Raw genomic sequence first — 27446 nt, 5'->3', positions numbered from 1 at the left:
TTGTCTTTCATCAACCCGCACTACGGAGTCATGCTCTTGGGCAGAAGAATAGTCGCTTAGCCAGTGCTAGCAAACATTCAAGTGAACGAACAAGGGCCATCGCTCTAAGGATTTCTGTCAATAACCGATATGTCTTAAGCGCAATGAAAAGCACGCAACCGTTGTTCGCAACACCTAATACGCTCAAAAGCAGTTCTGAAGCGAAGCGAAGAGCCCTAGCTTACAAGCTAAAATGGATAAGTACTCATCGCAACGTAAAGTAAACGTGGTTCTACTACAAACAATCCAGGCATCATTGCTACACGAATGGGACTCGTGCCTTGTCCGAGAGGTATTTCGTAACAAAAATATACGAACTTACATTAGAGAACACACATATTTCAGTGATGAAACCTACCAACATTGTGCATCATTGAAATGAGCATAATTGGATATAGAGGATTGGGCGGGGCGCCAAAAAAAAAAAACAAGTGAACATCGTCAAGGCGGTGTTCATGAATCAATTGTATTATTCAAAACATGACAAAACGATAGAAGTACAATTTCTCTGTGAGCAGCTGATGGAACTTCCACACAGGAAGACGAATGCGCAAGATCTGCTGCATCAAAACGTGTTTATTTCAGATTTAGCATTCATTTTTGAATTAAAGGCTGAAGCTGACATAAGCTTACTTTTGGGATCATACCAGATAGGAGATTTAAGCTCAACCATGTTTGCCCGAATGAGCGCAATCCAAAAAAATGTGGCCACTAACACTAATCTGCCATTGAGATTTGAAGATCCGATATCATGCGAAGAACAGAATTCTACAGGGGCTCTTAGGTACCTCTGCTTTTTTCGGACAACCTGCATTACACATGTGCCACGTACCGAAACAACCGAAACAACTCTCGCAGCTGAATGACATTGATATGTATGACCTATTAGCAAAGCTGACTGCCAGAACAAGGTATTCCGGTCATTCAATTGAAAAATGGGGCTCAAGAACCGTAGATTTAGGTCAAACTTTCTTCAAACTCACCGAGCTGGACTCAAGCTAATAACTGAGAAGCAGCCGTGCAAAAGCAAGCACTTTACAGGTCAGCGCGATAATTTTGCGCAGAGGCAGTGCTGGTGCAAAACGACTACAACGCGATAACAGAGTACTACGCTGATGGACATGCCGCAAAATTATCTCTGGGCCAAAAGAGCACATGTATCGATGACAAAGGTATTGTTACAATACATTTTCGCCTTGAGGAAGCTCGCCTCGTGTGTGGCAAGAACACCAGTGCTACTGCCGAACCCCTAACTCTCCTCATCGCTTTGTCGGCACACTGAAACGTGCTTCACAGCACCTTAGATGCAGTGATAACAATGATTCCTGCTGTTTTGAGTGCTGAGATCCGAGCAACGTGCAACTTGTAAGTGTTTTATTTGTTTGTGGTTTCGAATGAAGGCGGAAAGTACACCAGTGGGGCATCATTCTTGAGATCATATGCTTATCTCTAGACCATTGAGGGTTACGAAAGCAAATTTTGCATGACCTGTGCCCTTTGAAATGGTGATAGTAGTAAGCAAGTGTATGTGGTGTTTAATAGTGCACTTCTTTATAGTGAGCTTGTTAAAGGCGGAACAAATGCCGGCCATTCAGGGCAGGCTAACGCCGCCTGCTGTGACACCACCACCACCACCACCTGCACTTGTTAAAGCTTTTCGGATAGAGCAACTACCATAGAATAGTCCGCAAGTGCTTTTCTGATTTATAAAGAGCATTCACTCTAAGTTAGAAATACCACGAAAGTTTGTTTTGATGACGCAACGGCTCTTATACGTCTGCGAGAAAGCTTGCATGCACAATTGACTAAGAAAATACGAAACAACTGTAAGATAACTTGAAAGTCATCGTCGAAAATTTTTTCCAGGCGTGGTTTATGAAAGACTAATATAAACAGTGCATTCAATAAAGACTAAGGCTGTAGTCATTCGCGAATGTAAAATAAGCATGCCAAGGGGATCCGAAGCTGTACGACCGCATAAAACATGTATTTCCTCAAATTATTGAACTCAGTTCCGGAGTGTGTGGAAGGTTGTTAAATGTGTATTTTTGAATAACAAAGCAGGATGAAGTGTGGGCACCAAAGATGGTGTGCCGAAGACGAGTGCTTCCCTTGTATGAGCCCATTTTAGGAGTGAAGCTCTTTAGGTTAGCTCCACGTCTGATGACACCGTCGTTGTCGTAGCTACACGTCGGACCGAAATGCAGGTGGTAAATGCACATACCGTACGTGGAGCGTTGATAACGTTCAAACGGTTTAAAAGTAGACCGTAAGACCGAGATCTCTCAGTGCACTTATCCGTCCACCTGTACGTACATCTGTCTGTCTGTCCACCCGTCAATCCGTGCACTTGTCTGTCCAACTGTTCATGCGTCCGTCCATGCATCACTCTGTCACTCCATGCATGTCTGTCCATGCACCTATCTGTCAACCAGTGTTTCTGTCCATCGATCCATTCCTCTGTCTGGCCGTCCGTCCATCTGTCCGCGCGTGCGTCTGTTCTTAATACTAGTCGGCGACTTCAACGTGGACATTACGGGCCTCCGGATACCGTCGCATTCCATCAGCATTTGTGGATCATCTGCCATTTCTTTTTCATTTCAAGAGTCAATAAATATGCTAATATTTAAAAGTCTAGCGGTGAATACACCTTTATTTATTACCCTTCCTTCATAGTCTATCACTATATCGGTCATATTGGTTCCTGGAGAGTGAAATGCCGAAAGAACCGTCCACTCGTAGCACAGCTTCAGCTAGGGATAATTCAGTACGGATAATTCTTGCCGGTTATACTTGTCGTAGCGTTACTCGACCTTGCATCATGCTTCTTTTTGCGATGTTTCGAGTCTCTGCGTGGCGTTTGAGCCGAAACTCTCGTTATCAGCTGGTTCTACAAGGGGAAGACAAGCGCACTCAAGGCGTCTTCTGATTGTTTTTTTTCGATGCATGTGCACCACCGCAGCAAACAAGCGGCGCCTGGATTGGACACCATTGTTTAGAATTACTGACGTCGCTTAATTGACTTCTCTTCATTGAGAAACTTCAAGCTTTCAGTCATGAGGGAAAAGGGTCTAGACAAAAAGGTGGTTTGGTTGATGACAGATGAGTTACAATTCAACTTACTGACAAATGCTTAAAGCGTTCCTTTACTTGTGCAGGTTTTTGTCCAGAGAAATACATTGACAAAAAAAAACGCGTGACTGCCACACTATTGTAAAACTTGATGATGTATGCATCAAGGGCACACAGCCGTTCTCGTCAGCAGAGTTCCCACTGCCCCGTTAACAAAAAAGCTGAGGACGCAAATGCTTGAGGTAAGCACGTTAAGTTTCCTGACACGAGTAATATCTTGTTGGAAAGATTCGCAGACTGAGTGCACTATGTGCGTTCCAACTTGCGGTGTTTTATCAATTCTCTGCCTGTTAGGGCAGTTGAAATACGCGTCGTCTGTCTACAGTGAGTTCTGTGAGGTTGTATCACACCATCATATATAGCTGCGCAGTGATGGGGGAGGTGCATTCGCGCGTTCGGCGAGATGATGGCACATTTCCGGGCACTGTCGATGACTCAGACCGTTATTAGGCCAATTCTAATGTAAACGACAAGAAAAAAAAGTGAGTGAAAAGATAACTTGCCGTGGGCAGGATCCGAACCTGCGACCTTCGAATAAAGCGTTCGATGTTCTACCACTGATCTACCACGACAGCTATTCCTCGAGCCACTTCATTGGGTATCTATGTCAATTTAAACGTGGGAGTGTCAGTCAGCGCCACTAGTAGCCGTGGCGGCAAGTGTGGCACACTGTTTATGAGCCTGTTTGGCGTCACGTAGCACGTGAACCCATTACTAACTGGCAGCTGACCAATAGTCCCTCGTATACAACCTTAAGGCACCAAGTCTACCAGTACGAGACCCTCGTTAATTAATAAGGGAAACAAGCGTATACATAAGGGCTCATTTTTTCGTGTTTACACAATATTAATGAGATCTAACAGACAATAATGTCTTATATATATATATATATATATATATATATATATATATATATATATATATATATATATATATATATATATATAGTGGAAGTAATAATGCAATGGGCCAGTTAGTCTTCACAAAGACTAACTGGTCCATTGAATTATTACTCCCACTGACCTGAACCATGGCTGCCAGTACATCATCAACGAAGCGTTTGTCGCGGAGATATCCAAATTGCCCTACGAAGTGTGCCGTCATCGGGGACTCAATCATGCGGTACGTCCACACGCACTTCAGCCCGAACGACTCATCGACGCCGTGCTTCATCTCCTATGGTGGCTATCCACCAGAGGAGATGATGCACAGCTATCAGACACAAAATTCTACAAAGAACTTCCAACTGACCCGACTCCCGAATTTGAAAGGGAGATAAAAGTAACCCTAAGCAATCTCCGCCGGGACGAGAAAATTACCGGCAAAATGTTAAAAGCAATGTTACCGGCCCATTCTGTTCCCGGTCGATTCTATTTGCTCCTTAAAATACACAAGGCAAGTAGTCCGGGACGTCCGATAGTATCCAGTAACAGCCCATCAACAGAAAATATATCAGAATCCGAATTCATCAATTCCTTGATAAAAACATCCCCCCAAATTTTCCCTATTACCTAAAGGACACAAGCCACTTCATCTGCGAAACTTCAAGTCTCGACATCCCAGGCGGCAGTTTTCTGGTGACCATGGACGTCTGCTCACTGTACACCAACATACCCCACCATGACGGAATATCGGCTATGGTTTCTGAATATGTGAAATCGGACTCATCAACTAGTGTAAAGTGGTGAGGTACTGTTTACACTTCTTGAACTTGTACTAAAAATTAACCATTTTGAGTTCAATGGCAAGCATTTCCTTCAGGTCAGTGGCACTGCAATGGGCACGAAAATGGCCCCAAACTTAGCGAGCACCTTTATGGCTTCACTTGAAATCCCATTCATTGAGGGACGCACCTTCAAACCTTTCTACTACAGAAGATACTTAGACAATATTTTTATGATATGAAACCATGATGAGGGAAGTCTTTTCCGCTTCATAGAGGATTTTAACAAGTGCCACTTGTCAATAAAATTCACGCACAAAATTTCCAAAACTAGCATTAACTTTTTGGACGTCACTGTCACGGTCCAAAATGACCGCTTGTCAACAAACCTTTACAAAAAGCCTACAGACCGTCAAATGTACCTACATTTCAACAGCAGCCACCCAAAGCATTGAAAAACGAGTATTCCATATTCTCAGGCCTGCCGGTACCGAAGAATATGCACCGATATGCGGGAATTTGACAGACACGCGGAACACCTAAAGCATTCTTTATTGCAACAAAATTATCCGGAAGACATTATTGACGATGCCATACTACATGCTCGCAACGTGAACAGGAATGATATTATTAAGGGACCAAACATACTATCTAAAACGACTTCCCAAACGAACCTTGTACTAACTTACTCCTCATCAGCGCCACGAATCAACAACATACTATCCCGCCATTTCAACATAATCAGGCAAAGCAAACGACTAACTTCTATCTTTGCGAAGCCACCTGCCGTGGTGTACCGCCGGGATAAAAATCTGAAGGACATTCTTGTCAGAGCAAAAACAACCACCCCAAATATCAATCAGGGTGCCATCCCTGCGGAAAAGCTCGATGCAAGGTATGCCCACAGATGGTCACAACGCGTGAATCCAAAGCGAACTTTTCGGATTTCAAAGTCTGCATAACTGAAAGCCTTAATTGTGACTCCAGTAACGTAATATACATGCTACATTGCAACATCTGCGGACAAGAATATATCGGCCAAACAGACACGCCATTTCGGCTGCGATTCAATAATCACCGGTACCACGCCACTTCACTGCCGAAGCTACCTTTATCTAGACATCTGCGCCTGCCAAACCACAGTTTTGAAAATATCAGCGTAACTCTTTTGCAGTCCGGTTTCTCAAACCGACGCGAGCGCGAACAGCGTGAGGCATATTTTATTTTCAAATTTCGAACATTAGTAGCCGGCATCAACGAGGACCCCGGTAAACTCAACTGCCTCCGAGAAGTAAGCCAGGAGGAAATTGGTGACAAAGATTGACAGTTGGAGAGCATGCTTTTTTCTGACTGACTCGTACGTGTACACTGTTCATTCTTGTTTTCGTTTTTTCTTCATTCATTTTGTCTTTTCTTCCTTTTTCCACGTGCACATACAAAGTGTTTTCGTTCGCCTACCATTTGATGACCATTGAAGGGAAACGGAGGAAGATTAAGGGTAAAAAGAGCCGACCGACCCATTAACGGGAGACCCTTTCTTTACGCACGCCGCATGCCGACCGACCCATTACAGGGAAATCCGTTCTTTACGCACGCCGTCACGGACCCTCCCGGCACCGCGGCGACAATTTTGGGTGGCCCGACACACATCGAGAACTGAACAGCACGTGATATGAAACGTATGTGGACGTACACGGACAGTTGGTTTTGTTCTCAGTGTTGACAGTGGTTCTTCTTCTTTTTTACTTTCTTTCTTTTCTTTCTTTTTCTTTTTTTCTCCCTCCCCCCTTTTTTCAGTTCTCTCTCACTCTCGCAAACATGTTTCAAGGCGAGAGGAAGAGTTTGGAAATTCATGTCAGTATAACTCATGCCCTGATAAAGGCAGAACCCCTCCCGAAACTGTTGGGAAATAAATATATTTATCCTTGTTGACAACGCTTTCGTTGTGTCATATCCCATACCTATATATATATATATATATATATATATATATATATATATATATATATATATATATATATATATATATATATATATATATATATGACGTAAGAAGGTAGCAATAGTTGATAGATGCCGATGAAGAAGTGAGAAAGGAATAAACTTGGCGTATGAGCCAGGCCACGTCTCCCATTCAAAGTAGCGCCACACGAGTCAACGGGATGAAGACCTGGAAGCCACTTCACCGGCCACGCATCATCAACGAAGCCCTCAACATGACGCCGTGACCGTATGTGGACTGCAGAAGCGGGTCATCGGTGTATTTCGTGACTAGCACCATGACATCATCACTGACAGACCTCGACATACTAGTTTGACGCCGCCGCTGCAAAGTGGTCGGAACAGGAGATGATCACCAACCTCACTGACTACATTTCAGGTGAGGCATTCAAATTTTACCTTACCCACATCTTCGAGAACGATGAGTCTTGGAAAAAGATCAAAGAAGAAATGATCACCCGTTTCAAAAAATACGATGAAGACATGTCCATACCCCATCAGCGGAAGGCTCTTCAACTCCCATTACAGTTACGCGAAGCCTTCCCGCAGTAAGCCTATTTTCCAAACGAGACCTCAGAGAAAAGATAACACCACTGTACCATCATATGACTCTTCCGAAAAAACGTCACGCATTGGAACACCAACTGGTAACTTGCACGTCGACACAGACGAGGTAAAGCCTCTGTATACCGAAAGGAATCTAGACCATTTCACCAAAAGAGTGAACCTAAAGCCGGCTTTCCCAAGAGCAATGAAATCGGCTTTTTTTAACGTGTTCACTACACCTTAGCACTTCAGATTTAACTGAACCACCCGAATTCCTTGATGCTTCGTGTCACACACGAGGCCCAGACGGTTTCGAACGTGCCACGGAGTTTACGCGTGACAAGCTGGTGAATCCTCACAATACCAGCCATCACCCTGCCGTTCCAGACCAGGGTCGTTCGACAGGCATTCTCAGCCAAATCTCCTGGCAAAAAAAAAAAAACATACGCCGTCAGAACCACCTCAAGGCATGTCTGTTGCGCTCTCATCTCTCATCGTCAAGTGATAATGCACATGTCAGTCAAAGCACTGCCGGAATTTCGAATCCACCAACGATGGCGCATTGTCAGCCAACACAAGCATTCACAATTAATTATGACTCTCAACCATCTTGGGAGATTTCTGATCAGTCCGTCACGCTGCTTTCATCGCAAGATAAGCCCAGCAGTACAGTATCGAATATCGACTGATCACATCACCATGCAAAAACAGCACCCTCATGTTCCTACAAGTTGGACATCTGACCAACTTTCGCAACAAAACGAGCAATTTACACAAAGGCAACTCCACGAACTCCAGGAACTACAACGGCTAGTGGAACAAGAACAACGATCAAGTGAAACCTCCTCGCGAGTACACTTGTGGCTTAAAGGTCATAAGAGAAAACAGCAATTAAAGAAGCAAAGACAAAGTCATTGCCTAAGCCATTTTCGTAGAAAGCAACGTCGACAAAATTTTCTGCACCAGTTCTCAAGGTCGTGTCTGCGATCCAACAAACTGAGAGAACGCCACAGAAAGTTACGAAAGAGACATGAAGCTACCACGTATACACTGGAGAAAAAAAGACGTCGTCCCATCAGCCTAGGTTCTCACACACGCCAACTAGAACCAAAGCTTCTGTTGCTATGACAGCGCTGGATTCGATGCCAAAGACATCCGTCAAACCAATGATACACAGATTCCAAGCCTGGTTCGTTGCTCACAAGACCTCAAGTCGTGTCATCATCAGTTCAGAATGACCGGGCGGGGTTATGCTATCCCGCGCGCAACAGCCAGCCTCGTCCACCAGAGCTACCCTAGATATGACCGGACTGCTGCCCTCTGCTGGGAAGCTTTTGTGCGAGTTAAGAAACTCCCTGCTGAAATCGAACAATGGCGCATTTCGACAATCCTCACTTTATGGTTTTCGTTGTTTTGTTGATAGTAAAGCGCGCATTCTTTCGGGGGAGGCAGAATCATGTGACGTAAGGAGGTAGTGATAGTAGAGGTAGAGGCCGATGAAGAAGAAGTGAGAATGGAATAAACATGACGTACGAGCCAGGCCACGTCTCCTATTCATCGTAGCGTCTCACTCACTCTCTCTCTCTCACACACACACATACACATTACACACACACACACACACACACATATATATATATATATATATATATATATATATATATATATATATCCGCAGTGAAGAAGACGCATGTATGAAGCGATTTTATTGACGTGTCTGCCGCGGGTCTGGCCTACATCGGAATCACCCGCGGCCAAAACATCAATAAAGTCACTTCGTACGTGCGTCTTCTTCACTGCGGATATTCTTACCCGGACCCAGCATCACTTTTTGGCGTATATATATATATATATATATATATATATATATATATATATATATATATATATATATATATATATATATATTTATATATATATTGTCGCAGTACAACAACAACAAAGCACAAGTACGCCTTGAGGCAGCGAAAGCAGCGTGTTCTAAACAGCTGAGCCACAAGATTTTCTTCTTCGTTCTCGAGTCAACCAGAGGCCCACTACCTGGTGTCCGCTAAATCCCCCCATCATCGTTTTTGTCCACATGTAGACACGGGTCAACATATATATATATATATATATATATATATATATATATATATATATATATATATATATATATATATATATATATATATATATATATCTACTGACGAGTCGGGTAGCTTTGCCCTCCCCCCCATACTCGCGAAAGAGTGGGACGCCACTGGGCAAGATGCAGCTGTCATATGGCTTCCTCTTTAGGGATGGCGGCAATCTACTAGTTATGATTTGAAAGTGCTTGCCGATTGTGCTCCACCCCAATTTTTTCTTCTAGTTACCTCAATCCCGTGGTTCGGCTCCGCGATCATTATCTGTTCTAAGCAGGTGTAGTCTATCAGTGCACTATTATCTATCTCGAAGCGCTGTTCTTTGAGGTTCTTGTACATTAATTTCATTTCGTGCAGATTACTTTTAAGAGCTACCTTTCAACTCTCCTTCTGTTTTCAGGATTGATGAGTTGCCTTTCGTTCCTTGAGGTATTCAGCAATGCAATGTCATCGGCGAAGCGCGGGTTACTAAGGTACTCTCCATTAATTCTCATCCCTAGCTCTTACCATTCTAAGCCTCTGAGATCCTCCTGTAAGCATGCGCTAAATAGCATTGGGGAGATTCTATCTCCTTGTCTTACACCTTTCTTGATTCCCCGCCACGATGGTCTAGTGCCTAAGGTACTCGAATGCTGACTCGCAGGTAGCGAGATTGAATTCTCGCTGCGGCTGCTGCATTTCCGATGGAAGAGGAAATGTTGTAGGCCCGTGTGCTCGGATGTGGGTGCACGTTGAAGAACTCCAGGAGGTCAAAATTTCTGGAACCCTCCACTCTGCGTCTCTCATATTCATATGGTGGTTTCGGGACACTAAACGCCACATATGAAGCAATGACATCCTTCTTTATTGGTGTTCTGTCCCTTTCTTTATAGGGTACTATGATGACAGTTGATCATCTGTAGATTACTTCCAGGATGTTTATATTTGCTTCGTCAACACCCCAATTTCACAGTGTCTACATGACTGCTGATTTTTCTACTGAATCATATGTCTTCTTCGTTTATCTATTAAAGCTATGTATAGTGGCTGGCTCTATTCTGAGCTTTTCTTTATTATCTGAGTGATAGTATGAATGCGGTCAATTGTTGTGTAGCCTGTTCGAAATCCTGCTTGTTCCTTTGGTTAATTGGATTCTAATGATGTTATAATTCCGTTAGCAATTGCCATTTTAAAAAGCTTATATGCAACGGACAGCAAGCTGATCTGCCTGTCATTTAAGTCTTTGTCGTCTCCTATCTTATGTGTCGAGGTGATATTAGCCTTCTTTCAAGATTCTAGTACCCTCTCCGTCAGGAGACACTTCGTAAACAGTGTGGCTAGTTTTTCTAACACAATCTGTTCTCCGCCTTTCAGCAGGTCTGATGTTACCTGATGATCACCAGCAACTTTACCTACTTGAATTCCCTCTAAAACTTTTCTGAGTTCTTTTGTCATTACTGACGGTGTCATCTAGGTTCATTCTAGTTCTGCGCTTTGACAGTACGTCAATTGACCACTAGATGGCATGACGGTGCGTATTGCGTGCGGGGTTAGTGTGTTACGAGAGCAATAGTCAGTGCTCGGACGGACAGACAGGCAGGCGGAAAGACAGACAGATGCGAAAGGTGATGGTGAAACTCGCACAAAGACTGGCGGCTGTTGAGGTGAGAGCCCGCGAAGCTTCGCCCCCCTCATCATAATTCACTTTGTGGAGATGCTGTGACTTTTTTAGCAACTCTTAGCTTTATATTTGCGATTACTTCTTTTTTGTTGCGGATATATACATTATTTAAACCTTCATTCAATTTCCCCCTGTTCTGGGCATTGCAGGAATCTTAGTAACCTGTATTGCGCACTTCAATGCGAGTGTAATCATGCCACTTGGGGTGCATAGATTAACGATGGACCGGAACCCTGAAAAGCTACAATATTAAAATTATCAGTGATAAATCCACTCGCACTCTACACCGCACAAATAATGCCAAGTTGTTTCTTACTATTTATCCCACGTTGTCTTTAGGTGCCAACACTGGCATCGCGAGTGCTTGTAATAAAATTAGGCGATTTATAAAAAAGTTTTGAATACATGTTTTAAAGCGATATACTAGCTCCCTTGCTACGTAGGCATAGCAGTTTGCCACTTTTGCCACAAACAATAGTAATCATTGAAAATGGCCAGGAAGTGTTTCTTGCCTGTGATGACAATTTGGCTTTTCGGTTGATTTCAACATAGTTATTGCAGCCCTGCGTGTTGCTACACAAGAGACTTCTGGTCACTTGACTTATTAATCTTTAACAGCGAAGGAGGAATATTGATTTTCAAGTTGTATACTGGAGTAAGGAGAGAATGTTTTCCCACTTTAGGGTAAAAAGGAGGCGCTCAAACTTAGGGACTCATCCTTATAATGTTGTATCTAGCTTAAACGAAAGTGTATTTGAAACATTCGACCACGCACAGAGAGAAACTCTTGAAAATGACCTGGGTACTCGTTATAGCTTCGTTCCTCACCAATACTGCTAGGCCATGCCGGCACACAGAACCGGAATCTATCCAGCACCTGTTTTTATAAAGAGCGATAGGGTCTATAGCGGACGTGAAAGTGTCAAATAGCAACACCAATAAACTGTACGAAATGAAAAAAATAGATCTAAACAGTAGGCAGGGCAGCACGTGAAGGGTCCAAATTGCATTTCATCCATAAATCTCATGTGGTGGAATTAAGCCCACTATAAAGCGCTTGAGTTCATAACGAGGCTCGCTGTGTTTAAACTCTAGTTAAAATGAACGCACCAAGTCTAAAATTGTATATCAAAGACGGTAGCTATTCTTGGGATATTTTCACTCACACACTTTAGACGTTTTGTCTGTTTGTATCCGTGACCAACGATTCACTGACCTGGCGCAAGTTTAAGCCCGTGCTTAAAGCCTACCGTTAGCAATTGCCATTTTGAAAAGCTTATACACAACAGACAGCAAGCTCATCGGCCTGTCTTTTAAGTCCTTGTAACTTTGCTTGGTAACTGCGTTAACTTTTGTTAACATTTTGAACAAAAAAGCTAACACCACGCATACTTCCGGCACAACATCAATACGGAAGTATTTGTAGAGCGTTTTTATTTAGAAAGTTTATAGATATGTCATAATAAACATCGCACTGTTTATTAACCTGCGCTGACCATGTGACGCTATTAACAAAAAAGTGAATGTTTCCCACGCTTCGCTAAAACTGAAAGTTCTGTTCTAAAAATGCAAAACTGTGCTACAATTAGGTAGCAGTGTTGCGCATACTTTTTTGTTCCGCTGCTCGTGCCGCTATTCGGCGAGCGCTGTCACGTGGTGAAAAGTGACGTCAAATGTTCAGTTCAGCGGCGAAGCCACCTTTTGTGCACGATGGCACGGCGTCCGCGCGTTCTCTGCCCGCAATGACTTCAGTCCCATCAAGACCGCGATTAGGGGTTTTTAGATTGTACGCATAAAATTTGCGTTACCATGGTACCGGATATTATCTGCACATGCTCGGGTGTTTACAGAACGTAAAACTTTACGAAAAGTTAACTACCCACCAGGAAGGCTTTACGGTTGCGGCGTTTTTTGTTAATCCCCCTTCATTCGTAGAAACTCACGATACCCACGTTGCGGTGCCCCCGGACATCGTGTCAGTATAAGCCAAAGTGCGAGCGCCAATAGCGACTACATCGCTTCAGCGAGATTATCAAAACCATAATGACCAGAACATCGTAGCCGCAACCATGTGAACACCCGACAGACTGAATAGCTAGCGCCATCTAATGGACTCAAATTGAACCAGGCACTCACAAAAATGTTATCGCCAAACGCCTTGCACAGCATGCCAAATAAATGTTTTATTCTCTCTCTCTCTCCTCATAGACGATTATCGTACTTCCTGGAATCACGCACATGCGCGGCCAATTTTCTAAAAGGAGTCGCCAAAATGTAATCGCAATAATGAACTAATCTAAAAAACATTTTGCCAGCATAGGGCTCACTGCAGCGGCCTGCGAGAGAGGGTGCCTCCGCCTCTACGAGTGCTCCTCGCCCTGCGTCTGATCTGCTCTGGTGCGGTGGTACATCAATACGTGGCTTTATTGGCGGAACCATTGGACGCAGGTAGATAAAGCGCGGCAAAAAAATGTTCATATTGCACACCGAGTATGTGAACCGCTTAGCCAAGTACTACTCATGCCGGGATAACCTATATGCTGACCCCAAATATTGGCGTCATTGAAAGCATAATGCGAGTACACCAAAACCCGACAAGTGCCATTTGCGCCTGTCCTCGTCTGTCTCTTTCTGTGTGTCGTGTTTTGTTGCGTTGTTACTATGTTTCTATGTCAAAGCACAAACTCTACCAACAGCCAACTCTATAGGCGTCATGGACGCTTTAGAATGGTGCCATGGGAGCTCCACGAATTGAGTACCCATGTGATGGCCTTTGCCCTGTTCAGAATAGGGAATCTACTAGCAATTTTATTAGCATTGCACTCATCGTGCCAAAGGCCGGCAATAAAACTTTATGTATAAATTGAAATAATCATCCAATTCTTGTGTGGCTTTGGATGCAAGTTTTCGGAGCCCGAATGAACAAAATCATGCGAGTGTATTGAAACTACGCGAAAGTTGGGCCAGTGGTTCGCCATATTCGTTTCAATACGATAACGGTTTTCATTCCCATTGTAATGTAACTTCATTTTTGTGCCACGACTTGCTAAATGTTCTTCAGGGCACCCTTAAAATTACAGCATATTATGCATAAAGTTAATGATGATGAGTGGCGCGAAGAGTTCGTCCATCCATCCGTCCGTGCATTCCCTTCCGTTCGTGCATGCATCCATGCGTCCGGTCACGTTCGAGAATGCAGACGGCGTGCGGGTAACACCGATGAGACGAGAGCCATGAAAGCGGAGCGCAAGCGTCGTAAACGCGCCCGCCACTCTCTTTCGTCCATACTTCACCAGCGATCCACCACATACAACTGCTATCCAGCAGAAAAAGAAAGGCACTCGTTCTCTCCGTACCCAGACACAGCCCGCGCAGGAGCCAATTGAAAAGTAGTGGCACAGCGCCGTCTAGATAATCCTCACTCTATCGCAGTTTGAATGTACTTCTATAAGACGGCCCCCTCTATTGTACTGTTCGGGGTACTGTTTGTACTGTTCTTTTCATTCTCGTCTCTTCTCTCGGTTACGGGTGAGGCATGATGAGGTTAGACGAAGAGATGCTTCGCCCCTAAACGAAAACGCAAAGATTCACTTTGGGTTGCCTCTTGGGCTTATGAAAGCGAACTGTCGGTGTGTTGTACGAATTCTTTCATTCTTGAATTTTTTTTAATACAAGGCTTATTACGGCCAGGCTTGCTGCAAAATCTTGAGATAGCTTCAACGTTTACGGGTAATTGATTTAAATACTATTGATTGTGATTTGAGAACATGCACTCTTCAGTCTTCAGTGGTTAAGGGTTGCCTCATATATGCGCTAGAGAAGTTGCACATAGCTGTACTCACTATTGTACAGTAACTATGTAGGCTATTTTTTACTGTACCACCTGCCCCATAAAATTAAAAAGCGCACCCACCTGTAGGTGCTGCAGTGGACGTTGGCTGTACCGTGACCCTTAAACTTCCTCCCATTCGCGGCGTCTTTGAGACAGTTTCTTCGATTTTTGTGGTACGCTTCTGCTCATCGAGCTCATTCGTGATGGTGTCTCCCGCATCACCCCCAACTGTGACAAAACAGGCAGGAATCTAGCACCTGCCCCAGTCTCGGATATTCTCGATTCCGTTAATCACACCATACAATATTTTAGAAAACCTTGGAAACTAGCAAACAAAAGACACTGACGAACTGCTTCCTCCATTGATGGCCAAATCCAGAAATTTAGATTGACTAGTTTGGTCGTCTTCCATTTGAGTTACAAAAGCGCTTTATTTCTTTCAACTAATATTACTTTTACTACACAGCAGTTGAAAAGAAAAAAAAATCACTTTTTTCACACTGTTATCTGTTTGAAACAATAGGACATCGATAAAGGAAAACATACTCTTTGATCAATTTACTCATTTCCGTAGTCTCACAGTGAGGGTATCTCCCAAGCAGACTCAATGCCCTTTGAGTGCATATGAGGACATATTTTCAGCTGCTTGCTTCTAAATTTTTGTATTTATAACATACCACAGAACACAAATTCGTCTTCGAAGAAAACTTGTTGTTAATACAATACAAGAAATACAATACTAAAATGACATTCCTGTTAATATAATCAATACACAAAGTTTAACTCGTTACGCAACAAGGGCACTATTACGCGTACGAGGAACGCACGGTAGTGCCATTATATAATGCTGATGGTACGAAAAGAATTCGGAAATTTTCAGACAACACAGAACAAGTCACTCATGTGGTACATGATGCCATCTAAAAAAACGACAGAAGACTTCGCATACACCCCATTCACCAGCAGCGGTGATAGTTATTATCAGTTGGATACACAAAGGGAATGACGCCTTGTGTGTATGATATGGGAGGGAGGCATTGCAGCGATAGCATATCTACAGAGCCACACGCACTTACTTTGATTTGAAGCCTGTGGACTCAGTTCGCACTACCACCAAGTTTATTTGTTCAGTTTAGTTGCTTTCACTTTTTTCGTGATTATTGCACAGCTGTTTGAAACAAAAAATGCAAAAACTATGTTCGATGCACTTTCGTTAGATACCGTTTATTGTTGCCAAAGAATAATAGTTTATTCAATCAAAGATTCAGATGATAAATATTAGTTTACAGTTATCAAGGATAACTCCATGACTATTCACTTTGAGTGCATCATTGTTCTGCGTAAGCATTTTGTTTAAAAGTGAGGCGCAACACCTTTCCAAGAACACATGAAATGGCTTGACCGAGTGTTTTCGCTTCACAAATAACCCACAAATCTTTTATGAACACTTCAAGTAAACGAGCAGTTGAGCACATGTTTGAAGCTCTTTATTTCTGTTTTCGTTTTAAAGGCGCGTGGGAAGGTAAGGTACGTAGGGAGTAAGATAACAAGAGGAAAAGAGAAACTTTCGTTCGTAAGCACTGATCATCACCTTGAGCATGCTTCAACGCGAAAATTTTAGTGTGTCTTGCTGTCTGCCTCACTATTTATCTATCTATCAGGTGGTGCGTGCCGAATCATTCGCCTTCTCAGCGGAATTCGAAGCCCATGCTCAAAGCCCATTCATCTTGGTCTAGTAGCTGCGTTCATTCTTTTGAACATTGTCCATCAAAAAGAATTTATTAAGCATATTTAAGGCGCAACATCAATTCGTTGGTAATGCGTAGTATGTTTTTTTATTTAGAAAATACGCAGATGCAAGATCTTAATCAGCACAGTGTTAATTACGCAGCTCTTACATTGCGACAATGTCAATAAGAACGCGCGTGTTTCCTACGCTTCGCTAGCAGGACAGGGGGCTGTCATCTAACAGTTGCTCTGTGTTTTAAAAATATTGCGTTTCTTGATATTATGGTAAGATAGCATCTATATTTGACGCAGCCCCTACAGACAGAAGACTTTCGTCTTTCGACGTCCTTCGCAGTTAAGCACGCGAATACACAGTTCATTTTTTTTTTCAAATGCGAAGTATCTATTAGCAAATTTCGGCGACTTTCAGCGTATCTATCTATCTATCTATCTATCTATCTATCTATCTATCTATCTATCTATCTATCTATCTATCTATCTATCTATCTATTTATCTATCTATCTATCTATCTATCTATCTATCTATCTATCTATCTATCTATCTCTTTAGCTGTTTATGTGTGCGTGCTCTCGTGGTCACCTCCTTAACTTGACTTGAACCAAAATTAGCATAGGAGGGTAAAACAATTTGCCGAATATGACGCACTAATCAAGACATGAATATTGTGACAATCCTGTCGCGTACGTTGTCACATGCTTCCCGCCACACAGGGACACATACCCACGAGTGGGTATGTGCCAATTGTATGCGGGTATGTGCCACAAGAGACTGACACTTGGTATCTACCCAGGAACGACGAGAACACACACGGCCAATTATAAGGCGCGAACGCTAAGAAACGCCCGACATTGGTAGCACGGACCCGACGAATGCAAAGATTGAATGTCAGGGTCCCAGCTGGAATCGAACACAAGCATTCTGCGTGAAAATCAAGCATTTTACCAGAGAGTTACACCAGGTCTCAGATCTACTTTTTAAGTAGCCGCTAATCTTCGTGAAACGTCAATAGTGGTTAGAGTGCTGCCTACCCAACTTACTAAACACTACGCATGTACTCCTCTCACACAGCCGTCACGTGTCGTTAACGTCAATTGTGGTTAGCTGCCATCAGCTGAAGTTGATTTATGTAGCAGTGTCCAGGGCCAGTATCTTCGCGAGCATCAGTGCTTCTGGCATTGCTAATAGGCATTTTACAGTCGGCATCGTTTCGCAAGTCCAAATAACTGATTATATAATTATCTGCAACTCTTCAACATATGTCTGTGCGTTCATCATTTGTACATGTATTTATCGTCATTTCATGACGTGCAGCTAAATAAAAAATGGCAACATGGCCACCTGTAGCAAAAAAATAGCTGAACTGTAGCAAGAACAGCTGAACATTTCTATTTCATTTTGAAAACTACGCACACAATCAATTGAATGCTCTGCAGTATAATGTTTCCATCGCGTGTTCTATGGAGACTGGGCTACCTATCAGCTGCGTTTTCCGACCATGCTTAAAACTTGTTGAAATGGCGCAGAGTTTACACGTGTCACATGCTCAGAGAGTGTGCAGCGAAGAAGCGTTGCTCACCAACATTGCTGGATTCCATGACGAAGAGAGCCGCAAGGCTTATCATAGCCACCAGGTTGACACACATTAGCGCTGCCAGTAAGATTTCCCGGCGATCAGACTCACTGCACAGAAATTTGTTTACTGCTCTGTTTCAAATAGTACGTGAAAACACTTACACGCCATAAAAAAGACGTACGACAAAATTAATTTGTTCTAAGCAAGTAATTAACACTTAATGTCTAACCTATGTCTAACTGTCAGGCATGTAAACATGGTCCTAGTAGGTTCAGTGAATACTCTGCAAACATTATTTTGAACTTGCTTATGTACAATTCCATATTGCATAACAATGCTTTGTAGTATTGTTACGAGTAACTTTGTGAAAGTGCTTCACAGAAAACGTTTAGGAAATAACACCGTAGCTATGACATTCGTGGCGAAAATACGAAAATAAACTCACCTCGCCGTGGCTGTTACTCACAAACGAGACTGCCACGACTGCATAAAGTGAACTGATCTTGCGTAAGTGTTACTGGCTAAGAATACACAGGCAATGCTGTCTAAGGCTGCTGCCAGAGAACCAAATGTACGTGCTCTGATGCCATAAAGCTCTACACTCAGTTGAAAATGACTTCCTCATGGAGAAAAATTGAGTGCCTTGACGTGTGTTTTGAGCTCAGCTTGTAGGAAATCAGCGTAGCCACATAAAGCTACCACGTTCACCACAAGGTACGAGCATGAGGTGCGTGTTAAGAAAAATTCCTCGCGTCAAAATTGTTCTGGAATTGTCCACGCAATAATAATGATAAAAACAATAAAAAGTGATATAAATAGTTCGATATTATTATTATTATTATTATTATTATTATTATTATTATTATTATTATTATTATTATTATTATTATTATTATTATTAATATTATTATTACTATTATTATTATTATTATTATTATTATTATTATTATTATTATTATTATTATTATTATTATTATTATTATTATTATTATTATTATTATTATTATTATTATTATTATTATTATTATTATTCAAGATAACATAGCATACTGATTGCCAATTCGAATGTCTTCTCTTCTGAAAGTAAGTTTATTTTGGCTTCGTGTTGCTCACCAACCCGCCCAGTTAGGCAAACTGATGTGGTTTATATCCCAAATCAACTCCAGGTAACATCGGTCTTCGGCACTCCTGGCTCGTTCACTGAAATTGCATATAAAACTGGTTTCTGGCATTTCGCCTACATCCGGAAATATACCATGGGCTGGAGTGAAACCAGGACATTTCGAGCCAGAAACTGCGGGCACTCTATCCACTAAGCCAGCATTACGGCTATAAGTATGTATGTCGACTAAAACGCATGAGCTTGCCGTGGCGTCATTTGTAAGATTGTCATGTTATATGTGCTGTACCATATAAAAACTGGCCACCTCAATAACCAGGCAGTTTCGTTTTCTTAACTTCACAGCATATAACGTTACTGCGGAAAGCCTTGGCCGAAAAGCTGACAACTAGCTCAAACTCCTTATGATAAAAAAATTCATCTAGCTTACTATTTCTCGGAGCTGTTTTTAGCAACATTTGTTGTAGTTATTCCGACTTACAGTTCACAGCTATCATTGGTTCCGCTATGGTGTCGAGTGTTACCATTCGTTACAAGCAATCGACCGATAGTTGGTATGTGCGACACACTTTGTCAAAGATGGTAGAAAACATGGTTCGGTAAACGTAAAGACAATTCAACTTGTTAGTACATCTCCTGTTCTCGTTGTTTGTCTAAGCCATGTTATTAAAATTTTTACCCTTGGAAGTCACAAAAAAAATAGAGCTACTGTGAAAATGATAACTCACGAATCAGAGGGCTCTGCAGCTGAAGAGAATAAGGAAACAATAAATGAACCGTCAAAAATACGGTGCTTCAAGAAAAACTGTTTTGCGAAATATTTTTGCACAATTTATGAGTGAATGATTTAAAAGTGCTGAAAATTATCTAAAAGTACAAGCATGAAGTTTTAAACTAATTCTTAGACACCTTTACAACCGAAGATAACGTTTTGGTGCCGCATATTGCCAGTAAAAGACGTACATCCAATGATTATTATGTGTTTAAAGATTTACTATTTTCTTGCTTCAGAGTGTTCGTTCAAGCATGGTTAGCGATACGTATGAAAACATAACAAACAGAAACAGAAAGAGAAACAAGGATTCACATGCACCAGAGTTAGCACGCGACTATGGGATAGTTCCTGGACACAAGTTATGGAAATACTTGTTCAGGTCACATGTTCCGAAATGATTCTTGGCTGCCGTAAAAATGGCTATAGTGCCAACATTTTAATGACGTGGAAGACGATGAAGCCACTGCTGCAGCGCTCACTTACAAACGAATTACTGGACAATTCGGAAGGCGACTTCGTAGTTTCTACCTTTATGCTTTGGAGGAACCGTTTTCATTTGAGTGTGGAAGCAGGTGCATGAAAACTGCGAGCGGGAGATATGTTACCGTTCTCTTCCCTAATACCTTCCCTCTAATGGTGAATAAATGCCCACGTATTCGTCAGAATAGTAGAATAAATCTAAAGTGTTGCTTTGCAAGTTACTCTTCTGCTCGCTACATTGTGGGAAAATTTCCGATGAGTTCGCTTATGTTTCATCCAAGCACCAAATATTCGAAACCAGAATATCAGCAAGATCCTGGTATATATGCGCCGCAAAGTTTGTTTTCGTCGAAAGGAACTTGAAAAGTAGCATCCTCCTGTACTTATGTCTTCCACCAACTGAACTTCAATGACCTCTTTGACCTGTTAAACGACAATTTCTATATTTTCGAAATTCAGGGTCATAAAATAACACACACACATACTTATATATATATATATATATATATATATATATATATATATATATATATATATATATATATATATATATATATATATATATATATATATATATATAACGAGGGACACAGAGGTGAAGCACATAATATATCAATCTCGTTTAACATATTTTTTATCATATTTCACAATCAATTGGTGCATGCCTTTTCCTCACTGCAAAGGATGAGTTCATTGTGCGTGCTATTTTGACTGCCTGACTTCAAATGGAATTTTGTGTCACATTACCTTATTTTGGTAACGGCTGAAACGGGGCCCCACCGCTTACTTGGGCTGAGACACCTTAACTTCTACAATAACTACGATTTTAGCCAGTCAGTATTTTTTGTTATTTACTTTACATTTCTATAAAAAGCGTCATGCATTAAAAAGGGACATTTACGCGAAATTGTGGAGTCTGACTTAGGAGGCTTCGCGATGCTAGATGCGAATGCAGACTCCTCTGTGAAAGAAGAACGTGCATGCCTTTAGACAAACCTCACTACGCAACGTATTTTGAGAACATTTCTTCCGAAGGTCATCTAGAGAAGACATGCGGCCACAATACGCTGCAAAGAAGGGGCTAAAGCACATCGTTTACCTAGTGGTCAACCCTACATAAAAGTCCTAGCATTATGTCAGGGGATTGAGACACTAGCGTCATTGAAAGAGCATAACCTGCATAGAAGTGGTCACCAGCCCCATCAGTGGTCATGGAGGCACGACACAATACAGATTGTCATCTGTCAACGCTATAAGAACACGTCAAGCGTTTTATTACGCTGGCCTTTTCAAGACAACAAGCTATACAACACTCTAAAAACGCCTAAAACATCTTTACGCTCTGCCTTAAACATCCAAAATTTTTAAACGCGCTGCAATACGGCATAACGAATACTCGCTAGGTTAGCACAAGCAGAGCCACTTATGAACAGCAAACATAGCCTTCAATCTGCGCCTAATTACGCCCGTCTACAGAACATAGTAACAGTGCAGCCTACATATATGAAAGGCAAGTTTACGCAGAAGTATATAGATGAGCCTGAGTGCATCGAGTAGACATCAGCAAATCATGACGTGAAATCTACCGCTTTTCATACTTCCGAGTGGGCGACACCATTTAACTAAAACATACTGTCTAAGGAAGTCAAGTTGAAGGCGACAATTGGGCTTATAATATAATAAAGGAACAACCCTGTCTTCCTAAAACAAAACGAAAATGCTGGCGTGTAATTTACAGGCGGCCACGGGAACACACCACATAACAAAAGAAAGCAAGGTAGCTTACGTCCTTGTTAATACTCAAAAAAAAAAAGAATGGCCAGGGCGGTGCTGTGTATTTCTTAGAGCAGGCAGCATAATTTTAGAGCAAACTACCACCAGTGCCCCTTTTCTCAAATCCGAATTTGTGGCTGTACACCGGATGCCAGCGTCTCATGGACTGTATTCAATAGAGGCACCAAGCTGGTGGTGCTATTACTAGTTAAGCACCTAATAAAGTATGCGATTAGCTCCGAAATAGCTTACCCATTATCAGGTATCCCTACAGTATATTTTCGGTAAGAGTCGACTCGAGTGCTGATGTGTTCCCGCAACAGTTGTTACCAGGAAGCGGTTGAGCTACTTTTGCTGTCAACAGAGCCAGGACCTTAAAACGAACCGCCACACGCAGTCCCCACATAATCACGTCGTTGCGAGTTTCAAATGCGTTGTTTGACGGAAACGAAAAATATGTCATGCGTATTGAAGACTAAACCCTTTTAAGCATCTTGTATACAGCAACAATCTTGTTATAAGGCGTTGTGCTAGTTACCTTAATTCATCTTTCGAATAATGCAGTGGAGCAGCCATTAAGTATAGTCATCCAAAACAGGAGTATTCGGAGGTCGAGTCTCGTTTTTAATGTTGTAAATAAATGTGTGCAGGTTACACACATATAGTTCTGCGTGAAGGTGGTTGTTCTTTGAACTTTGGCATTCCTCTTATCCAGCATATCTTGAGCTGCCTGTGTGGCCATGCCCAATGCGCATGCTTAATACGTATACGTATATTACAGCTGAACTGAGAATAGACTCAGTTGAGAGTGGAGCCATTCTCAGTTTGATGGCCATTTTATATAGCGGTTACATGTCTAATTGTACTCTAGTAAGAATTTCTCACCTTGTAACTGTCGAACAAGTCTTAGTAGGCTTCAATGTTTTACACAATGGTAACCGTTGTAAGGTACCAGTATTGACTTGAGGATGGCTACTGCATGAACAACGGCTCAATGATAAAATTCGATGAGAGCTAGATTTTTGATTAGAGCAGGCTCTCCTGTCAATATTTGACTAAATATTGTGCACGCTTCTAAGGACACTAGGTCCCGGGGCCTCTGAGCAGCCATAATAACTATTCACATTAAACATCAAGGTCATTGTTCTTTCATTTGTCGAACTCATGGCAAATTTAGCCCACTCGCAATGATGAAGAAGTCTGCCATAATTTTGTGCACCACATAAACCAGTGCCAACGAATAAACTTGTCGACGAGTGTAAGTGGCTCCGCCAGATGGCTCCTTACTCCTTCCTAAAAAACTCAATTCAATGCATTTCTTAATATCCCCTCATAGATAAGGGGAATGTAGTATTGCGTCTGGGCAGCGCCGGCATCAAGACACAATACGTAAAACGCAGCCCGCCGGCCCAGCCGGCGTGAACGCCGCAATGCCACAACATGACGAGACGCAGATCGCTGTTGTACACATGCGCCTCGTGCGATTGCTCGTTACCAACTCTTTTATTTACATATATATACACCATGATACACAGGCCTGTGCACATCGGTGCCGTACCAGGCGCCACAAGGCAATCCAAACTAAAAGAAACAGAACAGGACGCACCGAATTGATTAATATGTGGGGTTTAACGCACCAAAACCACTATCTGATTATGAGAGACGCCACAACACACCACAGGGAGGGCACAAATATATCAGGTGCCAATTGGTACCGCGGCAAGAAAGTGCGCTGATAGCAAATAAACATCGGCTATTGAATGATAGGTATGTCAGGACGGCAAGTCATTCCAGATAGCGCGTACCCACTCCTAGTCAAAAAGGAAGGTAATCTCTAGCTCGGAGCTCCTAATGGCTCTAAAAAAGAGATATTTAGTTCACGGTGGTTTCTTATTTCATTCAATCAAAGTGGATTTTTGTGTCATCTAGTTCAAGGCAAGCACACAGATCATTACTGTAAGCACAGTGCATAAGTCCAAAACTGATATCGCATTCATGAGCAACAAGGAAGAGCTCTGACAGAAAAACAGACCCTTGCTTCTATCTCCGCCTCGTTCGAAACGTGACCATAATGCTGCCCATTTGCTCAGCCGATTAGCTCACTCACGTTACAACAAATTAAGCTGCGGAAGTAGTCGGGTGTTTACCTGCTAGGTACGTTGCACAGTTGGTTTCACATGAACCATAATCAGGGAGAAGAGTTGTTCATGGGGAGCAAGAGGTGAGGATGATAATAATGATGATAATGAAACATTTCAATAGCTCATACCCATCCAGAATATTATTCAAGAATAAATACGTGCATTTTACAGACATTTTCAGTACAGACTATTGACAGCGAGGTTCAAGGGAATGCTGTCATCTCCCGTGAAAAGATGGTCATGCATACTATTGCCATCATTGAGACCTGCCAACTCAAACGGATCGACATTGAATCAAGAAAACTATATAGCCCAAACTTTTTTCAGTGCTAATAGAGGTTACAGTATCAATAAGAATGAAGAGTAGTGAGCCCAGTTGCGGAAATCAAAACTGCTGCTAAGACAATGGTAGCGTTGTCGGTTCGTGTTCACTGTTGAAACTGTTGTCACCTATAGGAAAACTGATTCATAGCCTCGATACTGATTAGCAGCAATAATATTCATATAGAAAATGTTATATTTCCTTATCGGTGGGGAAATCATTGTGCGAAAAGAATACATTTACATTGAAAGTCTACAAAGCACTGACGTAATCTGAGCCAGAATCTTTACACAAAAAAGTAATTTTGAAATTACATTACGTAATAACTACTAATTTAAACGTCCACATTTCTGTGAAACGCTACCTTAATATTGGTGAGAAAGATTGCGTTTTTGCCGTTGAAGTGATCAGTACGTCGGCATGGACTAAAGTTGTGATTTTTGCACATAATTCTTGGACGACAAGGACTGATACGAGGCATCAAGAGTGTGGAAAGTGTGATGACGAAAACTTTGTGAAAATAACCGAAAAGTTTGTATATTTTATAGGAGTCTTAGAGTGTTTGCTTGCGTGGGAAATATAGAACTTAGTCTTATGATATTGTCATTGGGTTGCGACGTGGAGGAAGAAACAGACTGTACGTTCAGATGAAACTGTTTGTTTGTCTGAAGTTGTGGCTCGTAAACGGAACGTTGGATTACAGCAGGACACTGGAACACCAATAACAGTGAACAGACCGTCGACTCTCGATCAACTGACAAGCGGTAAAATGCATCAGCATATATACACGTGCCATCGAATATTCTTCCGTTATCCGTAGCCCCCCCGTTGGTTTCAGAACAATCTGTAATGTTCGCGAAGTGGGCGCTATCCTAACAAAACAATCAACTATAGATCTCAAGCTTCTCGAACACTGCAAGTGTGGTTTCCGCTGAAAATTAGTGATAGGGTTGAGGGGTGGTATCAAAACTGGAACAAAGAATGTGACGTTACGAAGCTGATGACAGCTGTGGTCAACTTTCATAACTACACCCGCCGGGAAAACTGATGCTATCGTGCTCTCCGGTTTCTAGTAAAACTGCACTCGTAAGCCATAGCTCCGGTCTTTGGGGAATGATATGTAGTCCTACGTCTTTTCAGACTATAGCTTTCCACGTTTTTTTTGAGAATCACAAGCTGTGTAACGTAATTTCATTATCGACAAGAAAGTATGCGATTCTCGCTTCTACCTGCTTAGCACAATGATTTATGTAACACTTCAAATCAGTACTGCACTGCATGGCTGCCAGATGGTGACGTCGTGCATGGTAAGAGTGGAAAAAATGTCAAATGCAGTCATGCCAGCAATGCCATGTTTCATTCGTGGAATAGCGATCAGCATTTCCGACTCACCCATTTGGTAACTGTCACAGTTTCTCTAGAGATTTGTTTGTCACCAATAGGCAATGCCTTTTTTCTTACCTTATTCGCATCATGAAAATGACGCTACACAGTTCTGTGTTCACCAGCACATAAAATAATTCAATGTTAAGGGATGCTTTCATGTATTTGTAAATGCACAAATTGATTGTAAGTTTTGCCGATTTCGCGGTAGATTATAGCGGAAAAGTAGTATAAAAATTGTGAATACCGCAAAGCACTGTCACTTATAAAGAGAGTGCAAGACAATAAAATTCTACACGCAAACCAGTGGTAGCTGTGCGAAAGTCAAGACCGAAACTGTCATTAGCGAACTTTGGTATTGCGATAGTTATGTTGCACGTGCAACGTAAGGCCCACGGGACGGCTTTCTGCTCTCCCATAGTAGAGTACATCGAACTCTAAATCGTTAAGAACTTTTTCTACGCACACAATCACGATTACAACAGGACAAGCTGTTATTTTTGAACTGAATTGGCACCCAGAGGGCATGGCAAATAAATTATTGAGGGCGGTGACACAAGTGTTGATGTGACATGTTAGAGCACCGAATAGGTCAAACCTAACATACTACCTTTTGTGCATTACTGTCGACACTAGCATGGTTTCTGGTATGCACAGCGTTTGTTCTTATTTTTCAACCGTTACATAACGGTCTAGCAGCCACCGTCGAATTCACAGTGGACAACTGGCTGCAGTTCCTATACTTTGAAATCAGTGCTTAATTAGAGCACGTGTGCTGAGTGGACAAGACACGCAGTGGTAAACCTATCTTGCCGTTTGAATGTAATCACACAAAACTTATGAAATGATGCATTACAAACTTTTGCTTGTTGAAGGCGAATAAATTATTGTGTCAGCGCAGAACAGGCCAAAATTTGAGACTGCAAAGAAAGGGCTTAAAAAAGAGTGGTTATCCAAAGGGGATCTTGTCAACTGAGATAGAGCGCTGCCTAAAAGAGAACAACAGCACAGTTAAGTTAAATGACAGAAATAAGAATCCTCTGTTAGTGCCACCGTATACATGCTCAGTTTAGCGCATTGATTGAGAAAAGTGGCTTCCCAGAATGGTATGCAAGTGCATTTCTTGGCAC

At 42.1% G+C, this 27446-nt stretch overlaps 1 protein-coding gene and 1 long non-coding RNA gene across 4 annotated transcripts in view; one reads left to right on the top strand and one right to left on the bottom strand.

Annotated features, from left to right (window-relative positions):
* LOC142769265 (uncharacterized) overlaps positions 1-18429 on the bottom strand; it is a 36498-nt gene extending 18069 nt beyond the window's left edge. The window contains exon 1 of one of the 2 annotated variants that reach the window (XR_012885739.1): positions 18326-18429. This is a non-coding gene — a long non-coding RNA (uncharacterized LOC142769265). Of the gene's footprint in view, positions 1-15080; positions 16199-18325 lie in introns of those variants that run through there. The other variant, XR_012885738.1, reaches the window with a different exon arrangement.
* The window catches only part of LOC119165676 (uncharacterized), a 234397-nt gene that overhangs the window by 93820 nt on the left and 113131 nt on the right, over positions 1-27446 (top strand). The window lies entirely within an intron of this gene.

The sequence above is a fragment of the Rhipicephalus microplus genome, chromosome 8 (assembly GCF_043290135.1).
Source record: "Rhipicephalus microplus isolate Deutch F79 chromosome 8, USDA_Rmic, whole genome shotgun sequence".
Classification (NCBI taxonomy): Eukaryota; Metazoa; Arthropoda; class Arachnida; order Ixodida; family Ixodidae; genus Rhipicephalus; species Rhipicephalus microplus.
The sequence above is the reverse complement of the archived record's forward strand: the minus strand, read 5'-3'. Positions and strand labels throughout refer to the sequence as shown.